A 27,113-nucleotide genomic window follows, 5' to 3' on the forward strand; every position below is an offset into this window, starting at 1 on the left:
AGTAAATCTGACATTTTAGCAGCCCCCATAGAAAGCTCTGGGTGCTGCTTTTGCGTTTGGAATTGGAGTGACTGCGATCTCTCCTGGTTATATCCTGGGGATTCTTACCATTTCTGGGGCTGTTTTCGTGGGATTTACCGCATGCCCCTTAGAGGCTTAGAGACAAGACAGGGCACATTTATTAGTTTTACATATCTTACACTACAAGTAGTCCAAATTAAAATAAATGCATCTGCATGAAGATATGTTTCAAGCACATCAAGACACTTGGGGGCCTATTTGTCAAAATCCCCCTGTAAAATGCGGTTGTGCCTAGAAAATTTGAATGAATCTCGCAATGCAACATTTTTAAATATCGCACAAATGTATTGCAGCCGCAATGGTCTCAGACCACTACATTTTTACATGCTTCCTCTCCGAGTGTTTCGGTTCTCGAGACGCACTATAAGGTTATTAGAAGGTGGTATAGGTGCCCTAGTGTTCTGAATAAAATGTTTCCTGGCCGTCCCAATATTTGCTGGAGATGGAATGGAAACCCAGGCTCTTCTTTGCATATTTGGTGGTTCTTAACCTCCTTTTGGAACCAAGTTATTCAAATTGCAAAAGATAATGTAGGAGAAAGCATCGCTGAAGGCCCAACATTTTGGACTCTGAATGTCATCTCATAACCCATCTCTAGATAAAGTCCCTCTTGTGCCATGTAAACAGCGCAGCTAAGGTGGTTATACCAATTAAATGGAGATCAACGTCTCTCCTACTATCAAAGAATGGTACACCCGTCTAGACAAGTGCATCACTATGGAAGAGATTGAGCTTTCTACAATGGATCTTCTCTTCACATTTACCACAACATGGTTCTATTGGCTTGAATTTGAAGAATCTGATAAATATAAGGCCTAATGGCTTGAATTGATTTAGTGTTTCCTTTTATTGATTTAATTTGTGATTGTTATAGTTTGCAGGAGACCTAGGAGGCCCTCCTTTTCAATCTCCCCCCCCCCAGGCAAATAAGAACCTGTTGCAGAAAACACAGATTTCAGCATTTTGGTCTGTGTCGCTTACCGGCAATCAATCTGCGCATGCACAGCGGTTCAACATCGCTTCTGTGCTACCTGGCACTGGACGGATGCTGGACGGATAAATAAGGAGAGCAGCACCAATATCAAAGCTAAGTATATTTGTATATTATACCTCTTTTTAAATTAAAACAAAAAAAATGGGGGGGGGGCAGCTCAGTTTGAGCTTGGTAAATTCAGGTTGATAACATTTCCCATTAGAGATATAGAAAATGCGATCAGGAGTCCAATCAGATGCGAATTTTAGGGCATGGAGGAGATATACAGTGGCTTCTGGTTGGTCAGTGCACGAGAAAGACGCTCTGATTGGTTAGCAACGGCTAATGGACTACATTGATACCACAGGGCTGGTTCTGAGAGCCTAATTTATCAACGAGTTATATCAGTGATAAAACTCGTTGCATATGATAATGGTGCTTCAGCCAATCAGCTCCCAACTGTCATCTGTTTGAAAAATGACAGTAAAGTATTAACCAATCAGCTCCTGCCATTTTTCAAACACAGGGTCCCATTTACCAACGAGTATTATCATTCACAATGAGTGATATTTGGTGCTACAGCCAATCAGCTCCTTTCACTTTTCTAGCAGATGACAATTGAGAGCTGATTGGATTGAGCAACAAATATCGTACGCAATGAGTATTATCACTCGCTGTGAATGATAAAACTGATTTATAAATGAGGCTTTCATCGGATACATTCATGGACACTTTTCCATTGGGCCTCTGATCTTTGCTTACTTAATTATAACTAATACAGAATCTGGCTGTTTATACTAAAAAGGGCACTAATGCATGTGGAAGCCTATCCTGACCACTGTTCTCATAGCCGAAGCCGTCATCATTACTATCTTTGCTGGGTGCGAAATTTCTGTCTGAAACAGACATCCCACCTCCGTCCGCATGCTGTAAATGAGCTCTGAAGTCACGCTAGCGAAATACGTGTGCTTAAGTCCGATTTGGCACATGTGCAGTCACCCATTTTTTTCTTTGGCTCTGGCGCAGTTAGCTGACTTCCCTGACAACCGTCCACTTTTCCACTTGCGTCCGTATCAGCCACAATATGCTGCAGGTATTTTTTTTGTTTCATGTTTTTTCTTTTATTAACTTTTTCTAATGTGCGACTGTCATTCTGGATACGCAATCCCTCAGAAGACTGTGCATAGCATTTTTTCCCACAAGGATAATGTGGGACTGCACTTATGCACGAGCAACTTCATTTTCAATCATGAAAAGCCGCTAGGGACCCCATTTTTTCCAGTTTGTAAATAGCCCCCATGTTATATTTTATATGAGCTACTCCTCAGTGGGAATTAGTTTTACTGAGTTTGTACCATGCCCAAAAAAAGGGCAGTTTTTCTAGATTAAACCAACTTCATATTATGGAAATATCCTGGTTTTCTGTTCCTATTTCACCGTTTTTTTGTAAGCTATTTGTGAAAATGTGCAGCTGTTCACACAGAAGATATATAGCTGACTCTCCAAAGTTAAACTCTGAACCTTGACTGGACCTTGCACTTGTCGGCTTAGTAACAGGAAAGGAGGAAGGCAGACATTGAACCCGGGGAATTCAAGGTTGCAGCAGGGTTCGAGCTGACTAACAGCTGCACTTTGCAACGTGACCTTTGTACTTAGACACAGGAGCGTTTAATCTCTGTAACAGAGCTCTTTGTTACATTACTCATTAACATCTCCTCCTTGAGTAAAGTTCTTTGTTAATGGGCCTTTCCATTACAGTTTTCTCATTACAGCTTACACAAAATGATCCCATGTTATTATACCTGAACTTGACGCTGCACTCTCTGGCAGATCTTACAGTGCCAGCGATCAAACAAATTCTGCACTCACTTATAGTTAGCTAATACATCCATTAATGTTTAACTGCGTATGGGTATGAATGATACGGTGACGGAGGCTTTTTTATGGAGCCATTGCTGGTAAACTGACTAGTGTTTTTCTTATAGCCCAGTTTTCTCTCACAAATCATAAGTGAAATGTATGTAAACAGGATGCAATATACTTTATTGTTTCCAGGAGGGCTAAATGTAATTGTCTGCAAGTTGCGGCGAAAGCAGAGATTTCTGCGATCTAGTGGCGAGAGTTATAGCAGCAATAATATATATATTTATTTTTTTTTAAGCCAAAACTAAGTTAATAATTGAGTCCCCAAATAGTTTGTTTACCACATTTTTGAATATCATTTTATATATTTTTTCTATATATATATATATATATATATATATATATATATATATACAAACTCGGCACTCACATGCTTTTCAAACTGCAACTCCTTTGAACACAGGGAATGTTTGTTCCAAAATACTGCAATAATTTGTTAAGCTGACAACCACTTCACGGTAATTCCCATCTGGCCAGTCCCTACACAGATTCTCAGATAAATGATCTTGGTCATACATTTTAAACATGAATGTAGGTCCTGGCTAAAGAGACAGGACCACACCCAGGGCTATCAGTTAATAAGCACCTGGAAAAAGAAAAAAAGTTTGTCTTACATTTGAAAAACAGGGTGCACTAGCAAGTGTGACCACAAAATTTACATAAACGACAGGCTTAATCCACGGCACTCAACCATCTGGGGTGCCCTTGGCATGTGACCACACCATCTACATAAAAAATATCATAGAAAACTCGGCACTCACTTGCTTTTCAACCTGCAACTCCTTTGAATACAGGGAATGTTGGTTCCAAAATATTGCAATAATTTGTTAAGCTGACCACCACTTCACGGTCATTCCAGATGGCCAGATGGGAATGACCGTGAAGTGGTGGTCAGCTTAACAAATTATTGCAATATTTTGGAACCAACATTCCCTGTATTCAAAGGAGTTGCAGTTTGAAAAGCAAGTGAGTGCCGAGTTTGCATGATATTTTTTATGTAGATGGCGTGGTCACATGCCAAGGGCACCCCAGATGGTTGAGTGCCGTGGATTAAGCCTGTCATAGATATATATATATATGTGTGTGTGTATATGTGTGTGTATATATATATATATATATATATATATATATATATATGTTTATATTTATCACCATTGATGCAAATTGACCTATGGTAGAACCCCATACTTTTTGGACCTCCTCTCCAGGCGATTCTGGAGGGGTGTTCCAAATTGGCAAGTGTAGCTTGAGTTGCCCCATCATGGCCCGCCCCGTCATGCAACTCACATCATCGCACGGTAGGGGGCAGGGACATGATAATGCATCTTTAGAGAATCGCTTCACCGATGTGGCCATCACCCATTTCACTGGGGAAGTGGGTGAGATTTGGGAGGATGGCTTATGACCCGAAATTTGAGACTCTCCTGGACATTCTGGGAAAGTAGATAAGTACTGTATGTCTCAGACATTCAAACAGCCCTTTGGGGCACTTGGGAGAGCTCCTTCAGGAAGTGTTGCCCTTAGTAACCAATCACATGTTTGCTTTGACTGAAGCTGCACTAGAAAAATGGCAGTACCCATAGCAATCGATCAGATTCTACCTATCATATAGAATGTACTTGATAAATGATACATTGAAGCTGATTGGTTGCTATTGGCAACTTCTCCACTTGTTCTCTGTATAAAGTTCGTTAAGTCTCCACCAGTAACTGAACAGTTGATTTGGGCAACATTATTATTATTTTTTTCGGTGCTCAAAATTTTCATAAATGTACGCTCTGCTTCTGCCAAAGTAATGCACATTGTGAAGATCGATAATGTTGTATCACGTAGTGTACCCCAGCAATAAAGGCGAGCTTATCCAGAATTATCAGCAATGCTTATATTATGGAAAAAAGGAAGAAAAAGCATTCTAGCCTCATTAGTGAAAATACCCTATTGTGCTTTTGAAGGTAACCTGAATATTAATTGCCTGTGCAATTAGTTTTAATTACAGCTAAAGCACCTTATTTACATAAAGTAGATGTACTCATCTATATACTGTACAGCAGAATTAAAATTTTGAATATTTAAAATTCAACCTGTCACTTAAATGTCTATCACAATATTGTTAATGGTCTAATTTTCAAAAAAAAAAAAAAAAAACATCTATCATTTATTAGCACCCCTAACACATACTTGCCTACACTCCCTGAAATAGTAGCAATCTCCCTGACTCCCTAAAGAGTCTAGCAATTTCCCTGATTACACCCATTATGTAGCTGTTATATAAAAGAAAAAAACAAAGATATGTACTTACAAATGGGATCATTAGTATAATTTCCCTGCATTGGTTATAAGGCACAATGATCCCTATGGCTACATGCAATTTCTGAAAAGTATCAGTATGTTTTCAAACAGCACTTGGATCTTACTAACTGCTTTGGGGCTCATATACATTTGGGTGTAAATGAGTTTTATGACACGCCTCTCAGGTGCAGCAGTACGCGTCGACTTTATCGCCACGCTCATAATGGTGCTTTCACAATCTCCCTGAAATTATTTTTCAGTCACATGGTGGTGGTGGTGAAGGTGAAGGGGGAGGAGGGACTAAAGCACCCCCAATCATTTTAAAAGTTGGATCCTATGCATACAAGAATTATTGATAAAATGTGATCACTAGTCCCTTTCATGGAGATTAAAATGGCTGCTGTGTTTAACACTCAACAGACAAAAAGTGTTGCCATAGAAACAGAAGGGAAATAATAAATATGGAGATTTCATTGTAGTTTCTGATTACAAATGGTCCAACATCTCTTTTTTCATTGCACATAGCAACACTGATCATGGGTGGCTGACTCAGTATACAAACTGTGCCAAGAGCTCGCCCAACTGAGAGAGTAAGAATTCTCACACACCTATTATGTCCAATTGTATTGTAGTATTGTTTAGATGCATATATTAATATGTCTAATATATATATGGAAAAAGTTACCAGGTGTTCTATTGACCGATCTTTGTATCCTGAATTGATGTTTAAAACATCTTTTTACATTCTTTACTCAGTTTAACACAACTAGCAATAGTACACTGGTGGCTTGCGATGAAGCTCTGTCCCTGCCGATCCCCTCCGCAGTCTTCTCACTTTAATTTTTGCAAAAAATACAATGAGAAGTTGCCCGCGCATGCGACGACCGGCTCACCATACCCCCCTGACCGCTTCCCTCCCGCTAGCCTCCCTCACTTTCACTTAAGGTGCCTATACACAGTACGGTTTTTTATCCGGCATGTACAGTTTCAACGGGTTGTACAGACCAATCGCATGAAAATAGGTGTTTTTTATGTGTTCTGCAATCCCGATGCACGTCCCCGCTGTCCTCTAGTTGGATCGCAGATTAGATGGTTTTGAAAAAAGATCTACGATCTTTTGAGTACAATGTGATACACTTCTATGCATCTTATACTATGACCGTAACGATCAATCGTACACCATTTGACCACATCGTATGAAGAATTTCAAGGGCAAACGTACAACACATCTTACCAACTTTGAATCGCACCGTGTATGGAGGCCATTACCTCCAGTGGTCAGTGCTCCGGTGATGTCCTCTGGGGCTCTGGTAGCTGGACTCCCATCTCCTGCACTGTGAGCCCCGGACAGCTGTTCTATGCAGCAGCTGACCAGGGTCACAATGCAGGAGCCCCAGAGGACATCACCGGATCACCGATCACCGGTCCCTGGCTTTAGGTAAGTGGGGACTTTTTACTTTTTTTTGTAGTGATCAGCTTGTGGTCTATTTAGAGCACACATCTGTATATGCCATACAGATGTGTCCTCATACACCTTGTCTATATGCCAGACAGATGTGTCCTCATACACCTAGTGTCTATACGTCATACAGATGTGTCCTCATACACCTAGTGTCTATACACCATACAAATGTGTCCTCATACACCTAGTGTCTATACGCCATACAGATGTGTCCTCATACACCTAGTGTCTATACGCCATACAGATGTGTCCTCATACACCTAGTGTCTATACGCCATACAGATGTGTCCTCATACACCTAGTGTCTATACACCATACAGATGTGTCCTCATACACCTAGTGTCTATACGCCATGCAGATGTGTCCTCATACACCTAGTGTCTATACACCATACAGATGTGTCCTCATACACCTAGTGTCTATACGCCATGCAGATGTGTCCTCATACACCTAGTTTCTATATGCCATACAGATGTGTCCTCATACACCTAGTATCTATGCACCATACAGATGTGTCCTCGTACACCTAGTGTCTATACGCCATACAGATGTGTCCTCATACACCTAGTTTCTATATGCCATACAGATGTGTCCTCATACACCTAGGGGTAAATTTACTAAAGTGAGAATTTTTAGAAGTGAGTTTTAAAACTGATGTTGCCCATAGCAACCAATCAGATTCTACTTAACATTTAACTAGCAGCTTCTAGAAGATAATAGCTAGAATCTGATTGGTTGCTATGGGCAATATCACTTTTAAAACTCACTTCTAAAAACTCTCACTTTAGTAAATATACCCCCTAGTGTCTATACGCCATACAGATCTGTCCTCATACACCTAGTGTCTATACGCCATACAGATGTGTCCTCATACACCTAGTATCTATACACTATACAGATGTGTCCTCATACACCTAGTGTCTATACACCATACAGATGTGTCCTCATACACCTAGTGTCTATGCACCATACAGATGTGTCCTCATACACCTAGTGTCTATGTACCATACAGATGTGTCATACACCTAGTGTCTTTATGCCATACAGATGTGTCCTCATACACCTAGTGTCTATAGGCCATACAGATGTGTCCTCATACACCTAGTGTCTATGCACCATACAGAAGTGTCATACACCTAGTGTCTTTGTGTCCTCATACACCTAGTGTCTATAGGCCATACAGATGTGTCCTCATACACCTAGTATCTATACGCCATACAGATGTGTACTCATACACCTTGTGTCTATACGCCATACAGATGTGTCTTCATACACTTAGGGCCTCATTCAGACCTGCTCGCAAGCGGCGAGTGCTCACAAGCGGGTCGATGTTGAGGCCCTGCGCATGCACAGCGGCCGCACTGCACGTGCGCAAGCCCCGGAGCGAGAGAGAAATTCTCTCGCTTCGGGGTCTCACTACAAAAGGGGCGGCTGTCGATGGTGATTGACAGCTCGCACCGTTTTGTAGGCGGGGTGGGGCGGTGGCTGGCTAAACGGAGGCGTTCCCGAAGGAACGCCTGCCGTTTGGGGGCGGCCCCACTGACATCACTCGTGATGTGAGTGGTGAGCTTCTGGCTCTAATAGAGCCGAAAGCTCACTGGGGCTAGCGGTAGACGAGACCCTACCACAAGGGTCTCGTCGTAAGCCCCGATGGTCGCGATGGTCTTGACCATCGCGACCATCAACCTGGCTGCTCGCTAAAGCTGTGGGTGGTCACCCACAGCTTAGCGAGCGGCCAGGAGGCCGGCTCTTTACAAAGAAGCGGCCGCCCTCATTCAGAGCAAGCGCTCGCATTTTGAGAGCGGCTCTGAATGTGGTCCCTAGTGTCATATTATTATTATTATTATTATAGTTTATTTATATGGTGCCACAAGTGTTCCGCAGCGCCTTACAAAGTACATAAACAAATAGATTGATTTACAGTGACTTACAGTACAGTACAATACATTACAGGACATGGATAATATACATTGCTACATTCACGACCATAACACCCAGATAAGCAACAATGCAAAGCAATCAAGTGTTAGGTGCCCTGGTAGAGAGTAAGAAGTGGATGAAGGTACAGTAAGGAGATTCACAAGAAGGTAGAGGGTCCTGCTCAAAGGAGCTTACATTCTAAGGGGGAGGGACAGACAAACAGGGGTGGAACAGATGGGGTAGGCAGGGAGGAAGGAGTATGTAGCAGCAAGTTAAGATGAGAGCTGGAAGGCTTTGATGAAATAGTGGGTCTTGAGAGCCCGTTTGAAGGATTGTAGAGAGGTGGAGAGTCTGATGGGAAGCGGGAGAGAGTTCCAAAGGTAGGGAGCAGCGCGGGCAAAATCGTGGAGGCGGGAGTGGGAGGAAGTATTCAATTGGCATGAGAGGCGGCGTGCATTTGTTGAACGAAGAGGGCGGACAGGAGAGTGAAGGGAGATGAGATCAGAGATGTAAATGGGAGAGGAATGGCTGAGGGCTTTGTAAGTGAGTGTGAGAACCTTAAATTGGGTTCTAAAGGGGAAGGGGAGCCAGTGGAGGGCTTGTAGGAGAGGGGAGGCAGATGCAGAGCATTTTGAGAGGAAGATGAGACGAGCTGCAGCATTGAGGACAGACTGGAGAGGGGAGAGAAGGGATTTGGGGAGGCCAGATAGGAGAAGGTTACAGTAGTCCAATCTGGAGATGACCAATGAGTGTATGAGGGTTTTAGTGGCATCCTGGGTGAGAAAAGGTCTAATCTTGGAAATATTTTTAAGATGAAAGCGACAGGACTGTGAGAGATTCTGGATATGTGGTTTGAAGGAGAGGGAGGAGTCCAGGATAACTCCAAGACAGTGCACTTTGGGGCTAGAGGAGATAGTTGTGCCATCAATTGATAAAGAAATGGTGGGAAGTGTGGTTATGTAGGGGGGAGGGAAGATGATTAGCTCAGTCTTAGACATATTAAGTTTAAGAAATCGCTGGGACATCCAGGAAGAAATGGCAGAGAGACAGTTGGAGACACGAGTGAGGAGAGAGGGAGAGAGGTCAGGGGAGGAAAGGTAGATTTGAGTATTATCAGCATAGAGATGATATTGTGGCAGCGAGATGGCTGATGACTGCGCTGCATCAGGTGGTGCAGCGTGCTTTCTTTTCTTTGCATCTTATTTACATTTCAGTCAAAGACCACTATAAGGGCCTGATTCTGAGGTGGGCACAGAGGCGGCCATAGCTGCATCAGTTGGCACATCAGCATCTTTATGCTAATGCCACAACTGATTCTCTTCATGCTGAGACGCCCACTTGCAGCAGCGTTAATTCGTCTCGGTGCATCTTTAGATGTACCAACTATGCTTACACCAGCCCTATGGCAGATGCAATCTCTCCATCTGAACATGGCGTCCCATGTCAGCGCTACTGCGTCTTTAGATGCTGTCACTGTTAGTGACTTGCCTGCAACTTCCTAACCATCCCCTTGTTACCTCCGAGGAATGCCCATCAAAATCCAATGTGATGCATGCGCAGTACTTCCAACATCAGCCAACTGCGTGCATATCCGCATTTGCCTGGCACTAACTATGCAGTGCCTGGGCTTCTTGCATTAATGTGTGCCCTGCACTTTATAGCCACAGGCTCCTTTTTGGTCTGTGAGGTCTAGAGTGTTAGGGATTACACAGGTGATTTATTTCAAGGCACTTAAGCCAAGTGTTAGGTGCTTTCCAAAAACTATTGTGCACATATACTGTATATATCTCCTTCCCCAGTCATGAGTCAGACTGGCAGGATATAAAGGTCGCCTTCTATAGAATGTCAGGATTTCTTATAGGCCTTGTAACCATTCTTTTTTACTCATAATGTGTTGAGAGCACGGTGGGGATGGAGGTGTATGTAAATAAATATCACTTTCATGTGTAGGTCATCTCTGATGTAAACCTTAAAATTATGAGTGTGATAATGGGCAATCCTGCATTTAACCATGATGTCTATATCCAGAAAGACGCGTGAAAAAGTCAAGAGCGAATAGATTTCTCAGGCTGTCTACTAGGTGTAGAGTAGTTTCTTTACCCACTAAGAAAGCCGTCACATAAACCAGTTGAACAATGTTGGAAGTAATTATACCTTTTCCTGTAGTCCCATTTCAAGTGATTCTGGATATTGATGTTGATCCTGGCTTATGACACCTCTGTTGACCCCACAGACTCCTGCTCAGCATAAATACAGTAAGGCGCATGAATCCATTACGATAAACTCACCTTTGACTATTGAAGAGCAGGTTCAGGTGTCTAGATGAATCAATGGTCGCCATAAAGTTGGATATATTGTACATGCATACTGTACACATCATAATATTAATCTAAATCAGTATAGAGACAATATGGCCAATTTTGAAGCATAAAACCATTAGCTATGAGTTCTTTTAACATCTTAATATGTGGAAGGGAGGTTAGAGAGGAGCTAATCCAACACTATCACACATAAGACAATTCTCCATACAAAAATGTATATTGTTTAGGTGTAAGTTTAGTAATGTTTTACAAACCATATTTTACATTATATAGGTTTGTGTTCCCACAAATCAAGCACAAGATTGGGATTTGTTTTGAGTCACCAGAAGTTGCAGTGGAGATCTTCATCCAGCATGTAGAAGACATACCTGCTTCGGACTGGTCCAGCTGCTTCACCAAGTGGTTTGAGCGCAAGCAGCTTTGCATAAACTCCTCTGGCGAATACTTTGGGGCAGATTCTTTGGGGCTAATTGCTGCGCTGGACCAATTCAATTACCCGGGAGTCCCCGAGACCCCTCGCGCGAGTCCCCGCAGTCAGACTTTACCTCGCACCTCATGTAGGTGCGAGGTAAAATCCGTGTCAAAATGACCAAATCCACCTTGCGTGCGAGGAAACAACACATTGATTCCAAAGTTTACGCGGAATCAGTGTGTTTCCGCGCGCGAGTCCCGATTTTATGGCGTGGGAAAAAGGCTATTTCATTGAATAGCTTTTCCCTGCGCTGCGGGAATTTAGGCCGGTAATTAGTCGCGGGGTAAATCTGCCCCTTTGTTTGTAAATAGAATACTTTTTGTGCATCCGAAGACTTGCATCACACCTCTCGTATCTGTTGGGGGTGCCTAACTCCTAATTCATATTTTGGAGTCAAATCAAAATAGGCAGCTGATAATATGGCTTCACCTGGGATTTTATGTGGAGTTGCATTTAATAAAAGCTGGACTAAGGCCCTCATTCAGAGCCGTACGCTCTGAGCAGAGCGCATGCTCTGAATGAGGGCCGCCCTCCATAATTATGGAGCGTCCTCCTGGACGCTCGTATAGCTGTGGGTCACCACCCACAGCCTATACGAGCGTGCAGTTTGATGGCCGCGATGGTCTTGACCATCGCGACCATCGCCACTGCGAGCCGGAGCCTGCGGTTGAGTTTTTCAACCGCAAGGCCCGGAGTGATTTTGGCTATATCAGAGCCAAAATCACTCCCATTGACATCACTAGTGATGTCAGTGGCCCGGCTTCTGACGGTAGGCGTTCCCTTGGGAACGCCTCCGTCAGGGAGGCACGCCCCCAGCACACCCACCAAAGGGGGCGTGCTGTCAATCAACATCGACAGCACGCCCCCTTTGATCAGACACAACGAGCGAAGGAAATTCCTTCGCTCGTCGCGTCTGGCGCATGCGCACGACGGAGCTCCCGCCGTCGTGCGCATGCGCAGTGCACAACATCGACCCACTTGCGAGCGGACAGCCGCTTGCGAGTGGGTCTGAATCAGGCCCTAAGTCTCCTCCTTTTGTTACTGCCATACTCTTTACAACGTTTTCTCTTCCTAGTTTTTGGAAATGGTGTAAATATTCCAGTTTCTAGGCACTTTATGAAATGTTGCCTCATAAGTTTATAGTTGTAGCTGCAGGTGGGAACATCGTCATTGAAGAGGATCTCCACAGCAGTTGCTATAGCGTATACTCCACAGTCCTGTGTGTTTTCCAGCTGTTGCTCCACGTCCAGGATGTTGATGGTTGTCAGCGTGTCCGGTAGAGGTCTTGCAGTTGTTTAAGAGCACAGGGGGAAAAGTCTGACCCTAGATCACTCTCCGCAACTTGTATCTGCCCATTCCAAAAACAGGACAGGAAACAGTGTCTGTGACCCTTATCTGGGTGAATCTGTACTGCTGGCCCAGAGACGGAGCTGTACATTCCTCCCCATGTGCATTGCACACCTTGCGTATTAAATTGTTGCCGCAGTATGGACTGAGTAGCATCAATGGTGTCGGCATTCAGAGCTCTGTAGCCCTGCAGGATGAGTCTATCGGCATGTGTTAGCCCAATATGAGGCAGCCACATGTTCTGTAAATATGTAAGAAAAAACTTGAATTAGAAAAGAATAAAATTATTATTTTTTTAAATGTCAATATGTTTCTACCTACTAACCCAATGTTACCTAATGTGCTGAAAAGACACATGTACAGCATTTCCCCATTGCTTAGGCCACTAGGTAATAGTATACAGGTGTAGTGTGGTACTACATATCTAATCAATGTACTGTACATTTACAGTATAGTAAAAGTATTTGCCAGAAGCCAATGGGAATAGTAAAATGAACAAGACATGCTGATATATGAAATCTGGTCTTAAAGAACACGGATGTTTTGCAGCAAAACAGAAATTCCCCACATTAGCTGAGCGCCCCTGATGCCTGTGGCAATGTGTACATAGTGTAGCAGATTCTGTTGCACTACGGGAGAGTTACAGAATAATAAATACGGTGCTGATTCAATTAGAGGCGAAAAGCCGCTATCGGCGTTTGCCAGGGGCTGGCTGTCAACTTTTAGCCTGGGGGGCAAATGCATGCAGGCGGCCCTAGCAGAGGAGTAGCATGTAGCCAGGGTGCCCGAAGAACGTGCGTGCTATGGCGCCCCCCCCCCAAGTGTTCCAGGGAGGAGGCGGGTCCATATTGGATTAATATAAAGTAAAAATAAAAATTAGGGGTAGCCCCCTGGCATAGTGCCCATATGCAGTGCCCCCCTGTACCCCTGGAGAGGACCCCCTTATGCAGGCCTCCAGTAGTGCCCCCAGTAGTGATCCCCCCATGCAGTGCCCCTTGTGCCCCCAGTAGTAAGCCCCTTATATAGTGCCCCCAGTTGTGATACCCCTGTGCAGTGCCCCTTGTGCCCCCAGTAGTAAGCCCATTATATAGTGCCCCCAATAGTGGTACCACCTATGCAGTGCCCCGTATATAGTGCCCCCAGTAGCAGTCCACCCCCCATGCAGTGCCCCCAATAGTGGTAACCCTTATGCAGTGCCCCTTAAATAGTGGCCCCAGTTGTAGTCTCCCCCCTATGCAGTACTCCCAGTATTGCCCTTTATATAGAGCCTCCAGCAGTGGTCCCTCGATGCAGTGGTAGTCCCCTTCCCCCTATGTAGTGCCCCTAGTAGCAGTCCCCTCCCCCCTATGCAGTGCCCCTAGTAGTAGTCCCCTCCCCTTGTAGTGCCCCTAGTAGTAGTCCCTCCCTTGTAGTGCCCCCAATAGTAGTAGTCCCCCCCTTGTAGTGCCCTCAGTAGTAGTAGTCCCTCCCTCTTGTAATGCCCCCAGTAGTAGTATTCCCCCTTGTAGTGCCCCCAGTAGTAGTAGTCCCCAGTAGTAGTAGTCCCCCCCTTTGTAGTGCCCCCAGTAGTAGTAGTCCCCAGTAGTAGTAGTCCCCCCCTTTGTAGTGCCCCCAGTAGTGGTCTCCCCCTTGAAGTGCCAGCCCCCCCCCCAGTAGACACACTTAATAAAAAAAAAAACCCCACTTACCGGAATCCCCGCTCCCGCCGCCGCCATCCGCTCCTCCGCCTGTCCTCCCGGGCCGGGCTGCTCTGCATTATGGGAGAGACATCATGGCGCCATCCTGCAGTGGGTGCAGCAGCAGCTAATGAGAGTCTGTCAGACTCTCATTGGCTGCTGATCAAAACAAACACACTGCTGCCGGAGCTGGCGGCTGTGTGTTAGTCAGTGTAGCGCTGACCGAACTCCGTCCGGTCAGCGCTACACATGCGGTGCAGCCTGTGTCACAGAGACACAGACTGCCCGCGGCCCGCATGGCGCTGCGGCCCGGGGGGCACATGGCACCCTGCCCCCCAGCCCAGCCCGCCACTGGCGTTTGCTGATGCAAGGTTTTTGCTAAATTTCTGCGTATCGCCCTATTCAATTCCAGGACGATTTCGTATGTGCAAAAACGGGCGAAAAAGTTTCACCACCCAAAGGCAGGAGAAAAAAATGTGCAAAATCTCTATTTTTGGCTAAAAATCTGGGGATTTGGTTCAGGACCCTTTGGACACCCCCCTACCACCTTCGAATGATTAACTAGGAAATAAAATACAAAAATATCTTAATTCCCCCTAAAAAAGTAATGTAATTTTTGGGGTGAAAATTTAAAAAGTTTTGAAAATGTGTATTAAGTACTGGGTCTGGTATTTTGGGGTGCCGTATGGATGGGACAGGTGTTTTTAGGATTGCAGAGGCTGCAGCAGGTGTTTTTTTTTTAAGTTTTTTAAAAGGCACTTTAGAGATACAATAATATATATACTAGCATTTAAATGTACCCCCAAATTAACTGCAGCAAATTATTTTTCACAAAAGAAATTGCTTTAGAACATTTTTCAACACTTACGCAAATATGCATATAACAGCCCTTTGACTCAATTTAAGGACCCTAAATTATTTTATTAAGGCTAGTAATACACTTCTATATTGATTTGCAGGGTCAGATAGGCTTCTCACAGGGTACAGACTGATTCCCCTAAAATAAACTGTCCTTTTCGCTAGTTTCGCCATTTGCTGCATTCGCACTAGAGATGTGCGGGTTCGGTTTTACTCGGTTCTTTTCACCAAATTAGCGCAAGTACGGATTAGTTCGGATTTCCCTTATTGGTTATCCAAAACACGTGAGAGCCAGGTAGCCAATATGATGTCGTTTTTGAGAACCGATCATATCCGAGTAAATCCGAGTAAAACCGAACCGCACATCTCTAAATCGCACATATGTGTTTTTGCCTGTTCTGTGATTGAATTAGGGGTGTGCACCAGCCACTTTTCGTGTTTTGTGTTTTGGTTTTGGATCTGGATCTTTCTTCGTGTTTTGGATCTGGATTGGTTTTACCAAAACCACCCTTCCGTGTTTTGGGTTCTGGGTTTTGTATCTGTATTTTTTTTAAAAAAAGAATAAAAACAGCTAAAATCACAGAATGTGTTGGTTTTTCTGCTCCTATGCTATTATTAACCTCAATAACCTTAATTTCCACTCATTTCCAGTCTATTCTGAACACCTCACACCTCACAATAGTGTTTTTATGTCCAAAAGGCTATGCTAAGCGACACGAGTGGGCGGCACAAACACGTGGCCCATCTAGGAGTGGCACTGCAGTGGCAGACAGGATGGCAGTTTGAAAAACTAGGCCCCAAACAGTACATAATGCAAAGAAAAAAAAGAGGTGCAAGATGGAATTGTCCTTGGGCCCTACCACCCACCCAGGCCCTCCCACCCACCCTTATGTTGTATAAACAGGACATGCACACTTTAACAAACCAATAATTTCAGCGCCAGGGTCTGCCACACGACTGTGGCTGAAATGATTGGTTCGTTTGGGCCCCCACAAAACAAGCTGGCAATTAATCTGTCCCTGCACAAACTGACTCTACAGAGGCAAGATGTCGTCCTCATCCTCCTCATCCACCGATTCCTCACCCTCTTCAGTGTTGTGTACATCCTCATCCTCACAGACTATTAACTCGTCCCCACTGGAATCCACCACCACAGGTCCCTCTGTACGTTCTGGAGGCTAGTCTCCCTGAAAGAGTTGGTAATTCATTTTTATGAACATCATCTTCTCCACATTTTGTGGAAGCAGCCTCCTACGCCTTTCGCTGACAAGGTTCCCGGCTGTACTAAACACTCTTTCGGAATACACACTGGAGGGGGGGCAACTCAGGTAAAATAGAGCCAGTTTGTACAGGGGCCTCCAAATTGCCTCTTTTTCCTGCCAGTACAGGTACGGACTGTCTGACATGCCTACTTGGATGTTGTCACCGATGTAATCCTCCACCATTCTGTAAATGGTGACAGTATCATATGCAGTGACAGTAGACATGTCAGAAATTGCTGCCAGGTCCTTCAGTCCGGACCAGATGTCCAAACTTGGTCCTGTCTGCCCTGCATCACTGCCAGTGGGTTGCTTAGGATACCTAAGTTGTTTCCTGGCAGCCCCAGTTGTGTGAGAAAATGAAGAAGGATGTGTTGATGTGTCACGTTCCGTTTCAGCTGACAGTGTTTTCACCAGCAGGTCTTTGCACCTCTGCAGGCTTGTGTCAGCCGGAAAGAGAAACACCACGTAGGCTTTAAACCTAGGATCGAGCGCGGTGGCCAAAATGTAGTGGTCTGATTTCAACAGATTGACCACCCTGGAATCCTGGCAAAGCGAATGAAGGGCTTCATCCACAAGTCCCACATGCCGAGCGGAATCGCTCCGTCTTAGCTCCTCCTTCACTTTCTCCAGCTGCTTCTGCAAAAGCCTGATGAGGGGAATGACCTGACTCAAGCTGGCAGTGTCTGAACTGACTTCACGTGTGGCAAGTTCGAAGGGTTGGAGAACCTTGCACAACACGGAAATCATTCTACACTGCGCTTGAGTCAGGTGCATACCCCCTCCTTTGCCTATGTCATAGGTGGATGTATAGGCTTGAATGGCCTTTTGCTGCTCCTCCATCCTCTGAAGCATATAGAGGGTTGAGTTCCACCGCGTCACAACCTCTTGCTTCAGGTGATGGCGGGGCAGGTTCAAGAGTGTTTGCTGGCGCTCCAGTGTTCGGCATGCAGTCACTGAATGGCGAAAGTGGGCAGAAATTTTTCGTGCCACCCAAAGCGTCTCCTGCACGCCCCTGTCGCTTTTCAGAAAATTCTGCACCACCAAGTTTATTGTGTGAGCAAAACATGGGACGTGCTGGAATTTGCCCAGAAGTAATGCCCGCACAATATTGGTGGCGTTGTCAGATATCACAAATCCCCAGGAGAGTCTAAGTGGGGTAAGCCACTGGGCGATGATTTCCCTCAGTTTCTCTAAGAGGTTGTCGGCGGTGTGCATCTTACTGAAACCGGTGATACACAGCGTAGCCTGCCTTGGAACGAGCTGACGTTTCTGAGATGCTGCTACTGGTGACGCTGCTGTTGTTGCTGCGTAAGGTGATACATCTACCCAGTGGGCTGTCACAGTCATATAGTCCTTAATCTGCCCTGTTCCACATGTCCGTGGTTAAGTGGACATTGGGTACAACCACATTTTTCAGGACACTGAGGACACTTTTTCTGACGTTTCTGTACAGTCTCGGTATCGCCTGCCTAGTGAAGTGGAATCTAGACGGGATTTGGAACCGGGGACACACTACCTCCATCAATTGTCTAAATCCCACTGCACAAATGGCAGATACCGGACGCACGTCTAACACCAACATAGCAGTCAAGGCCTCAGTTATACGTTTTGCTTCAGGATGACTGCTGTCGTACTTCATCCTCCTCGCTAAGGACTGTTGGATGGTCAATTGTTTAGTAAAAGTAGTGGTGTTCTTACTTCCTCTCTGGGATGATGAACGACTCCCAGCAGCAGCAACAGCAGCAGCGGCAGCAGTAGGCAGTAGGCTGCAGGATCCTCCGGAGGAATCCCGGATAGGAGAGTCAGTCATGCCAGTGACATGGCCTGCAGGACTACTTCCGATCCTGACTAAGGAGGAAATTGATGAGGAGGGAGTTGACGGTGTGGTTTGCAGGCGCTTGGATACAACAGGACAACAGGATTTAGGTGTCCCTGGACTGCTTACGGTCTTAGCCAAAGTTTCTGAACTTGACAGTAACTTTTTATGAATGCGCTGCAGGTGCCGTATAAGGGAGGATGTTCCTAGGTGATTAACGTCCCTACCCCTACTTATTTCACCTTTACATATGGTACATATGGCAAGACAGTTGTTGTCCGGATTTGGATAGAAATATTGCCAGACCAAAGAGGTGGAATGTTTGGTCTTCTGCCCAGGCATGACCGTGATGGGCTTTTTCATCCCATGGACAACAACTGTCTCCCCCGGAGCCTGATTTAAACAAACCCCATCACCATCAGAATCCTCCTCGCCAACTTCCTCCTCAGCGCCAGCTACACCAGTATCCTCATCCTGTTGTACTTCAACAGTGACATCTTCAATTTGCATATCAGCAAGTGGACTGTGGGTGCTCCTTTCAGCACTTGCAGGGGGCATGCAAATGGTGGAAAGAGCCACCTCTTCCCGTCCAGTGCTGGGAAGGTAAGGCATTGCAACCGCCACCACACTTGGACTCTCCTTGGGGATTTGTGATATCTTCTTAGAACGCACAGTTCTTCGCTGTGCTTTTGCCAGCTTAACTCGTTTGATTTTTTTTAGCGGGAGGAGGGCTTCCATCGTCATGTGAAGCTGAACCACTAGTCATGAACATAGGGAAAGACCTTAGCCGTTCCTTGCCACTCCGTGTCATAAATGGCATATTGGCAAGTTTACGTTTCTCTCAGATGATTTAAATGTTTTTTTTAAGGTAATTTTCCTGAACTTTGTCATTTGGGATTGTATGTGCCCTCTACTATGACATTGGGCATCGGCCTTGGCAGACGACGTTGATGGCATGTTATCGTCTATGTCATGACTAGTGGCAGCAGCTTCAGCACTAGGAGGAAGTGGTTCTTGATCTTTCCCTATTTTATTTTTATCGAAGAAAGTTTGGTCCTCCATTTATGTTATATTGATTTGATATATACGTGCGGCTAAGGCGCACACAAACACAGAAAATATTTTTTTATTTTTGTTGGAGACTAGTGCACTTTGTGGGTTACACCACGCTTTAAGAAATGAGCCAGCCGGCCCTTTACTTATGGGACACAGGCGCACGCTTGGCGCTGCTCCTTTGTTGATGCACGTGCAGCCACAGTGCACACAATTCACAAACACAGAAAATATTTTTTTATTTTGTTTGGAGTGCCCTTTGGGGGTTACAGCACCCTTTAATGGTCAAGCCAGCCGGCCCTTTACTTATGGGACACAGGCGCACGCTTGGCGCTGCTCCTTTGTTGATGCACGTGCAGCCACAGTGCACACAATTCACAAACACAGAAAATATATATTTTTTTTGTTTGGAGTGTACTTTGGGGGTTACAGCACCCTTTAACGGACAAGCCAGACGGCCCTTTACTAATGGGACACAGGCGCACACTTGGCGCTGCTCCTTTGTTGATGCACGTGCAACCACAGTGCACACAATTCACAAACACAGAAATTTTTATTTTTTTTTTGCACTTGGGGGGAGCACCCCTGATGGACAGAGCACCCCCTGGACAACACTACTGTACCCCTTTAGGACTGGAACACTACACAGGACTTTGGAGTGGACACAGCCCCTATGGACAACTGACTGCACAACACAGTCCAGCCAGCCCCTATGGACTTTGAAGGAGTGGACACAGCCCCTATGGACAACAGCAGCACAGCACAACACAGCCAGCCTCTATGGAATTTGAAGTAGTGGACAACAGCAGCACAGCGCAGCACAGCACAACACTACTCTGCACTACACTACACTACACAGCCCAGCCAGCCCTAACTCCCACCCTCCCTCTTCACTGTCCACAGCCGAGTGAGAAAATGGCGCCGACGCGGGTACCTTATATAGGGTCCAAAACCCGCGAGACCCAGAAGGCGGGATGATGAAGTTTTGCCTCAATTTCAGATCCGAGTCAGGCGGGAAAAGTCGAGCCTGACTCGGATCGGCCTCGGATCGGGGGGGCTCGGGGGGGGTAAGGATTTCAGAAATCCGAACCCGCTCACCCCTAAATTGAATAGGGTGAAAAGCGGGTGCGTGAATTGCAAAAGTATGCGAAAACATCGCATCCACACAGGTGAATAAGGCAAAAAGATTGCAGCGGCGAATGCATTTCGCCGGCTGCGACTTTTCACCTCCTATTGAATCTGCCCATAAGAGAGGTAAAGTATGAAAGCCAAAGCCTATCGCATACTTGCCTACTTTTGAAAAAGCATTTCAGGGAGATTGTGAAAGCAGCACCTATGAGCATGGCGGTAAAGTGGACGTGTACTGTTACATCTGAGAGGCGTGTCATAGAATTGATTTACATCCAAATGTAAATGAGCCCCAAAGCAGTCAGTATGAACTACTTTTTGATGAAAACACACTGATACTTTTCAGACAATGCATGTAGCCATATTGATTATTATTCATTGGCATTTAGTGATGAGGCAAATTTCTTCATCATAGGTGAGGTAAACCAACAGAACCACAGGTAATGGTCAGAGACAAACATTCACTGGATGGTTGCCTGTAGGGTTGTAGCCTCTGCAGAACAGTTGGTATGGTGTGGTTTGTGGGGTATCCGTATTGTGGGACCATTCTTCACTGATAGAACATTAACAGCAGCACATTACAAGAGGTTGTTAGATGAAGAGATTTTCCCTCATTACTATCAGAGGATGGGTCATATCCTAATTTCTTCCAGCAAGATGGTGCCTCACTTCATTATGGACTCCTTGTCAGGGAATATCTTGGGCAGTTTCCCCAAAGGTGGGTTGGCCGTAGAGGTCCAGTTCAGTGGCCATCAAGATCCCCAGATTTAACTCCACTGGATTTATTTCTGTGGAGTAACCTGAAGTAACATGTTTATGCTGCAAACGTACTAGATCATTATCATCTGCAACAAGGAATTGGTGATGCTTGTGTTCAGATTCAGCCAGACATGATGGTAAAGGTTTATCAGGAGTGGGAAAAGAGAAAATCCTAAACACTGAGACATGGTGGACAGCATTTTATATCCTATAAAAATATATGTTACAACTCAAGAATGAATAAAGAAATGTTAAAACGAAGAACACCATTGTTTTTCTTATAAAATTCTGCATCTGTTTGATGTGTCACATGACTACCTTCACAATTAAAAAATTAGAGTTGAATCCAAGATGGCCGCCATACTGGTGACATACCCTAAAAAGTTTTTCCCCACTCCCATATCATATGTGTAGACACTGGATTAATAATTCCTTACACATTTCCTTTTTATAAGGGTGTTTCAGTACTTATGAACCACTATGTATATATATATATAGTGACAGGGTCAGCATAATTCCAGAAGTAAATGTGGAATATCCAGATCTCCCAGGGTTGGCAGAGCAAAGGCATTAGGATTGTATAAATGTCCAGTTCATGTGTTGCCTCAATCAGTGCCTGGAAAGGCAGCTGATTACAGACACCTGTGAGAAGCTGCTTTAAGAACTGCAGAGACATTTGGGAAACTGAGCCTGACGGTGAAATAGTCGCTCAGCTTATAGGCCTGGGGTTAGGGTTCCTGTTAGGGTTCCTGTTAGGGTTCCTGGACCTGCGAGTCCACTGAAGAAATATTGCTGTATTGGAAGTAGAGATGAGCGGTTCGGATTCTGTGGAATCCGAACCGCTCCGAACATTGGGGATCCGAGTCCACCCGAACCCTGTTCGGGTGTTCACCGCCTGACTCGGATCCCCGTTCGGGGCCGAACGGCGGCCGCCTGATGTCGGATTCTCACTAGAGAATCCGACATCAGGTTTCCTCGCGTGTAGGGCAGAGCGCAGTGATAGCGCTCTGCCCTACACAGACACAGACACACAGCCGCCAGCGGCAGCTGTGTGTTTGTTACAGCAGCCAATGAGAGTCACACAGACTCTCATTGGCTGCTGCACGGAGGGAGCCGGCTGGAGCTCACACATGAGCTCCGTCTTCCGGCTCCCTCCTCAGTGTGTGACAGAGCGGACGGCGCGGGAGCGGGGATACAGGTAAGTTTTTATTTTTTAATTTTTTATTTGTGCAAGGGCCGGGGGCACTACTGGGGGGGGTCTGCACTACTGGGGGGGGACTGCTACTGGGGGGGGCTATACTACTGGGGGGGCCATACTACAGAGGGGCCTGCTACTGGGGGGGCTATACTACTGGGGGGGGGTCTGCACTACTGGGGGGGTCTGCTACTGGGGGGGCTATACTACTGGGGGGGCCATACTACAGAGGGGCCTGCTACTGGGGGGGGCTATACTACTGGGGGGGGTCTGCTACTGGGGGGGTCTGCACTACTGGGGGGGTCTGCTACTGGGGGGGCTATACTACTGGGGGGGCCATACTACAGAGGGGCCTGCTACTGGGGGGGCTATACTACTGGGGGGGGTCTGCTACTGGGGGGGCCATACTACTGAGGGGCCTGCTACTGGGGGGGCCATACTACTGGGGGGGCTTACTACTACTGGGGGGGGGCTGCTACTGGGGCAGCCTACTACAGGGGGGGCCATACTACAGGGGGGCCCATACTACAGGGGGGGCTACTACTGGGGCAGCCTACTACTGGGGGGGCCTGCTACTGGGGCAGCCTACTACTGGGGGGGCCATACTACTGGGGGGGCCATACTACTGGGGGGGCATACTACTGGGTGGCATGCTAATGGGGGGCATACTACTGGGGGGGCCTGCTAATGGGGGGCATACTGCTGGGTGGCATGCTAATGGGGGGAATACTACTGGGGGGGCCTGCTAATGGGGGACATTCTACTGGGGGCACTGCATAGTGGACCCTACTACTAAGGGGACTGCATAGGGGGCACCACTGCTGGGGGACATTGTGTAAGGGACACCGCTACTGTGGGCATTGTGTAAAAGGGTCACTACTGTGGGCATTGCGTAAAAGGGGCACTACTGTGTGTCGTAACATAAATAAGAGACACTACTTTATGGTGTAATGTGAATCAGGCCCTATGTGCGGTGTAATGCTAATAAGATTGTGCACTGTGACTCCTAGGGCCGTAGCCCACTTTGTAAACAAGTACTGTGACTCTGCTGGCCGTACCCCACTGGGTGGGTGCACTACTTTTCATTTCTGCCACTGCTGTGTGGCAATGTGTCATAGATGTGCTTTATACTGTGGTGTCTGTGTCGTTGTGCCGCTGCTTTGTCGCTTAGTAACCAGTCAGCTCACTGCAACCTTTGGCCAATAATGTTGAAAACAATATTATAAGCTGTGATATGGTCTAAATTGACTGGAAATTAATGTTATTGAGGTTAATAATACTCTAGGAAGAAAAAAAAGACCAATTTATGTGATTTTAGCTTTTTTAGTCAATTTTTGTAAAAAAATCCAAAGCCAAATCCAAAGCCAGTCACCGCAGTTTGGCAAATCCAAATCCAAATCCAAAGCCGGACGACGAATTAGAACCAAATCCAAATCCGGCAAAAATGGTCCTGCGCACATCCCTAATTGGAAGACTTTGTATGACATCTTGCCTGTGAAACTGCCATATCCTATGTACCTACCATAAAAAAGCTACTGATGGATTTTACGCAGTCTATGTGATTCTTGCCACATTTGGCACCCGAACAGGGACTCTTGCTGGATACTGCAACGCAGCAAGAGCTCAGATACAGTGACCGGATCCAGTCACAGCGGCAGTGAGATGCTTTGCAGGACGCTACCCACTGCATAGTGGCTTGGTGAGTAAGTCGCTTTACTAGCAGCTGGGTGGGTGAGTGTGGCAGGCCAGCCATAAAATGGCAGTTGTTCACAGTGATAATATGTCTGTGTATATGCAAATTGTGCACAATATAAAAACTGCTTAATTCCTGTGTGTGGGTGAATGGCCAGGGAATGTGGTACAGTTTTAAGAGAAGCCAGCTGATATTGGCCCTGATTCAGAGCCGGACGCTCTGACCAGAGCACTCGCTCTGAATCAGGGCCCACCTCCATTAAAATGGAGCGTCCTCCTGGATGCTCGTATAGCTGTGGGTCACCACCCACAGCATATACGAGCGTGCAAAAAGATGGTCGCGATGGTCTTGACCATCGCGACCATCGGAACTGCGAGTGAAAGCCTGCGGTTGGGTTTCTCAACCGCAAGGCCAGGAGTGATTTTGGCTCTATCAGAGCCAAAATCACTCCCACTGACATCACTAGTGATGTCAGTGGGGCCGGCTTCAGACGGTAGGCGTTCCCTTGGGAACGCCTCCGTCTGGCAGGCACGCCCCTGGCACGCCCACCAAAGGGGGCGTGCTGTCAGTCACCATCGACAGCACGCCCCCTTTGATGAGACACTCCGAGCGAAGGAAAGTCCTTCGCTCGCCGGGTCTCGCGCATGCGCACGACGGAGCTCCCTCCGTCGTGCGCATGCGCAGTGGGGAACATCGACCCACTTGCGAGCGTACTGCCGCTCGCAAGTGGGTCTGAATGACCCCCATAGTTTGTTGGGAATCTGGCTTTATAAAGCCTCCTAAGTTTGTCCATAAAGGGAAAAAGCAGTGTAATATGGAGGAGCTTTTGAAAAGTTTTGCTGAAATAGATGCAGGGCAACAATCCCTGGCAGCAGGGCATCAAGCACAGATGCAAGGACAAGAAACTCAAATACATAACTGAAATAAGGAAAGGTGGGCATGAGCGAGAGGTGTTACAGAAGCTTACAGTACTCCATCTGATGACATTGAAGCTTTTCTGTGCACCTTTGCATGTACTGCTGCACATTTAAAATGGCCTGAGCAGGAGACTTGCTCCCTGTCTCACAGGGGAACCTCAGAGAGCATATGTTGATTTAAACGTAACTGAGGCAAACTCCTCTCGGCACTTTAAAAAGGCCATATTAGGCAGAGTTGGAGTGACTGGACCTAGCAAAGCTCAGGAGTTTCAGGAATGGCAGCTAAACCCGTCTGAAGCTCCAAGGGTCCAGCTGGCCAAATTAGCCAGGCTGAGTAAGGAGTGGTTGCAGCCGGATAAGAACTCTGCTCAGCGTATAGTAGAGGTGGTGGCTTTGGACCATGCTAACATACAAATATCCTGTAGTTAGCATAAGCGGCATGAAAAGCGATATATAGAGAATTGCAATAAGTTCTGGTGAGGAAAGACAGAAGTCATAGGGCCTGATTCAGCAGTGCACACTAGTGCACTGCTGAACGCAGATTCCTGATGTTCGGGAATCTGCGCAGAGGCATGACCCGTTCTGCGCATGTGCAGAACGGGTCTGCAAACCCTCTCGCAGACTGGCAGCAGACTGTCGGTCATTTACAGTTTGCTGCCGTTTGTGGGCGGGGAGGGGGCGGCGATGGCCTCTATTTCCTGAAACGAAGGCTTGTCGCCACCGTTGGGGGGGAGGGAAGAGGCCAGGATCTCCGTCGGCTGATGGAGATTTCCTGGCCTCTTCCTCTCAATTGCGGTGGCCGGCTGCATGACCCCATGGGTCACCTTAGCTGGTCGATGTTACGCAGATTATCCAATGTTGAGTTGGACAACGCAGCTTGGATACAGTGCATCCGGAAAGTATTCACAGCGCTTCACTTTTTCCACATTTTGTTATGTTACAGCCGTATTCCAAAATGGAATAAATTAATTTTTGTCCTCAAAATTCTGCACACAATATCCGATAATGACGTGTAAAAAAAGTTTTTTTGAGATTATTGCAAATTTAATAAAAAAATAAAAAAAAAATAAGAAATCACATGTACATAAGTATTCACAGTCTCAGGTGCATCCTGTTTCCACTGATCATCCTTGAGATGTTCATACAGCTTAATTGGAGTCTACCTGTGGTAAATTCAGTTGTTTGGACATGATTTTGAAAGGCATACACTTGTTTGGACATGATTTTGAAAGGCATACACCTGTCTATATAAGGTCTCACACTTGACAGTGCATGTCAGAGCACAAACCAAGCATGAAGTCCAAGGAATTGTCTTATAGACCTCCGAAACAGGATTGTCTCGAGGCACAAATCTGGGTACAGAAAAATATCTGCTGCTTTGAAGGTCCCAATGAGCACAGTGGCCTCCATCATCCGCAAATGGAAGAAGTTCGGAAACACCAGGACTCTTCCTAGAGTTGGCTAGCCGTCTAAACTGAGCGATCGTGGCAGAAGGGCCCTAGTCAGGTCTTTCCCCCCCTCTAGTTCCCGTGTATTTTAATGATAAACAAACATTTTTTCATTTTGGACTACTCCAAAATGGCCACCGGCACCTGTCATGTCTTCCCCAAACAGGGAACAGGTAAACAAACATGGAGTCCGGTCTACTTCTGGTCTGGAGTATATTGACATCCGCCAGTCCATAATAGAGGTACTTCCGGTTTCCGCGGAGTAAGTTTCACCTCGCGAGTTAGTTACTTTTTCAGCATTAATTTGGATCCCGAGGGCTATATATATGGTAAATTACAATTTTCCATGTACCCGCTTTGAGGTATTTAAACCTCCGGCGGTATAATAAACTAGATGATTTGTTTACTTCAGGTTTGCCGATTTGTCACTTCCGGTTGACGATTTCATTATCTTTTGCACTGTAAACCGGAAGCTTTTAAATTTTAGGATGCTTAATGTTTTTTAAAATATGTCATTGGT

Source organism: Taudactylus pleione, unplaced genomic scaffold (genome assembly GCF_031769625.1).
Source record: "Taudactylus pleione unplaced genomic scaffold, aTauple2 ptg000316l, whole genome shotgun sequence".
Classification (NCBI taxonomy): Eukaryota; Metazoa; Chordata; class Amphibia; order Anura; family Myobatrachidae; genus Taudactylus; species Taudactylus pleione.